The sequence below is a fragment of the Lissotriton helveticus genome, chromosome 1_1, assembly GCF_964261635.1.
Source record: "Lissotriton helveticus chromosome 1_1, aLisHel1.1, whole genome shotgun sequence".
Lineage (NCBI taxonomy): Eukaryota > Metazoa > Chordata > Amphibia > Caudata > Salamandridae > Lissotriton > Lissotriton helveticus.
The window spans coordinates 168,251,074-168,253,930 of record NC_136057.1 but is presented as its reverse complement, the minus strand read 5'-3'; the positions used below and the strand labels follow the sequence as shown (position 1 = coordinate 168,253,930).

Here is a 2,857-nt window from a genome sequence, read left to right as displayed (position 1 = left end):
GGACTGAAACGTCGACCAAAGAACACGGTTTTGCTTGTATAGATATACTGATTACACAGAATATAAACTAGATACAATGTTTTCTTTAACCTCATTCAATATGGTGTTTTGTTTTCCATATGATTTGTAAGCAAATGGTGTTCAAGATACAACAGTGAAATGAATGTAAAATACCAGTAGTATGTTTGTTGCAAGTTTTGTAATCTACATTTGAGAAAACCTTTTTGGAATTAAATAACCATTGGTATAAATTTTGTGTTTATTAAGGTTTTCCCTGTATGAATACATTAATGATCACTATTGTGGCAAAAATGTTGAATAATAAATAATGTTGAATGATTCCCCTATGGACAAGTATATTTTGTGGTTCGGTCCATAAAGGCAGAAGATATCATTGAGTACAGACGTTCCCCCGTAAAAGCTGTATAGAAGGTGGCCTGCAGAGCCACAATCTCTGTCATATTATGGGGAAGAACCTCCCCCCCTATCAACATGGAAACATAGAAAGCTTCTGTTAAAATTGTGGAACTGAGACCAAATCCACCTCCTTCCACTCCGCCATCCCAGAGCGCACCATGGAAAGGTATTGCTCCGGCAAAAGGCGTTGAGAAATGCGGAAATAAAGCCTCCACACAAAATGGAGGAAACCCCAGATCCAGATGTATTCCAGACAGGCAGCCCCCTTTTCCTCACACCGGGGATTTTTGCCAGAAGAAGTAGAAGGTTGGTCCGAAACCGGAGCAGAGGCATCCCGCGCCACGTCATGCCACTGCCCGCCTTTCCCTCGTTGGAAGAGGCCAAAGCCCTGTCCACCACCACTACAATCATGTCCTGGACCTCTGACTGTGACAGCAAGGGAGACACAGGGACTGAAGTAGCCCTGCTAGTATAAGGAACTTAGCAGGAATCTGTACCTCCTCCTTGGAGGAAGAAGAAATAACGGGCAACCATTTCACTGAGCCTTTTCCAGACATACACCCAGTGACAAACCTAGAACTGTAAATACACCAAGAAAATATAACCAAATACACCAAATGCAAATATAGGGGTTCCCCTGATACTTGTTAGAGTTCCTAAGTCAAGGATACAAAAACAATTGTCTGAAAAAATACCATATATCTTACAATTGATCACAAATACCTTGTCATTGCTGTGTGACGTTCGTTATCGGAATTAACCAGACAAATCGCCCACCAACTAAGAACGGACATGCACCACCACCCACAGATTCGAGAAAGAGCTATCAATCTGTTAATCCTTTCCGATAACGAACACGACTCCTCCATGCTAACTAGTTACGCGACCCCCAGCATATTGAAATATTGGACACTTAAAAAAAATAGTGAAGGATGAATGAAGAAGAATGATTGAATGTTAAGGTTGTTACGTCATACAACAATCACAAGGTATTTTTAATCAATGGTAAGATATATAGATTGAATTGTATGTATGTATGATCATAATTTTTATTCTCTTTTCATATAATTTTTGAATTCCATCTGTGATCTGGGTTTTGGTAGTTAAGCTCTGATGCCCCCATACATTGTGGTTACCTAAGTATTTTTTCAGTCTATACACCAAGAAAAGCCTGTAAAATTGTGTGCCTTTTTATGGAACGCTTCACAAAAATGCATTTCATCCTTGCTCAGGGGCCATGCTAATCTTCACAAATCATACATTAAAAATACATTAAAAAATGCTCCTAATGGGACCCTGCCAGCATATTTGGCAGAGAAGCCCAGCATCCCCAGCCGACTGCCAAGCCAGTACTCCTATTTAGCGAAGATTCCATACCTCATGTGCCAGAAGCAGTGCCCCAGCCGCATTCGGACCGCCGACTATGCCTTGGTCTTCCCATTATACCTAAAGACTCCGCAGCCCCGCCACAGAGAACATCCGGGCAGCGCAGCTTCTTTCTTTCTTTCTCAAAAGTGCAGCCTGTATCAATCCCCCACCAAGCACAAGAGTCCGACGTGCAATCATTGGAAAACTATCTCCAATTCAACAAATCCAATGAAATTCCAACTCTGATTCGTGGTGCTCAGCGAGGCACTACCATCGCTGACCAGGACAGGTAATGAGAAATGGAAAAAACAGGCAGGGTGGTGAGAGGAAGGGCTTTTATTCGTTTTAGATCTTGTGGGATTGGTGTCTGTGGGGGTGGGAGGCCTCATGCGTAAGGGCTGCAAGCCAGGGAATGGACGAGGGGGTAATGGTCCTTGCTTAGGCCATTGTCTCTTCATACCCATTATGTGTTGGACCTGTCCCTTCCTGCAGAGTCATCCCAGATTTTGCATTCCTATGCTGGTTTTTAGGATGCCGTGCACGTTTTTGCTGCTAACCAGTGGAAAAGTGCTAGTGCCCTTTAAATCATGGTAAAATCTGCCTACATCTGATTGGGGTAAATATGCAACTTATATGTCTCTAGTATATAGTACCACATGTACCCATGGCCTGCAAATTAAATGCTACTAATCGGCTGCTGCACTCATTGTGCCACCCACGAAGGTAACCTTTTAAAACATGTCTCAGGCCTACCACCACAGTGCAGTTCTAAACTGTCCTATCCACCTGAAAAAATAAACCTTTTACTACACTCATACCTAGTATTTAAAACGCAGGACATGTCTGTTTAAGTTTTACATGTCCTGGCAGTGAAAAGGTCCAACAGTTGTTTTTCACTCTTGTAAGGTCTATTTCTCTCATAGACTAACACTGGGTTACCTTATTCCATTAAATAAATGCTAACTCTGGATTGGATGTTACAGACAAAGTGGTCCTAGACGTTGATTCTAAATACGGTTATTATATTTATTAAAAATATATAGTTTCTTTGATTTTTATTCCCCATGCGATT

General features: G+C 41.8%; 1 pseudogene; it reads right to left on the bottom strand.

Moving 5' to 3' along the window:
• Positions 1–1,604: 1,604 nt before the first annotated feature.
• LOC144780622 (U6 spliceosomal RNA) lies at positions 1,605–1,700 on the bottom strand (annotated as a pseudogene).
• Positions 1,701–2,857: the final 1,157 nt, after the last annotated feature.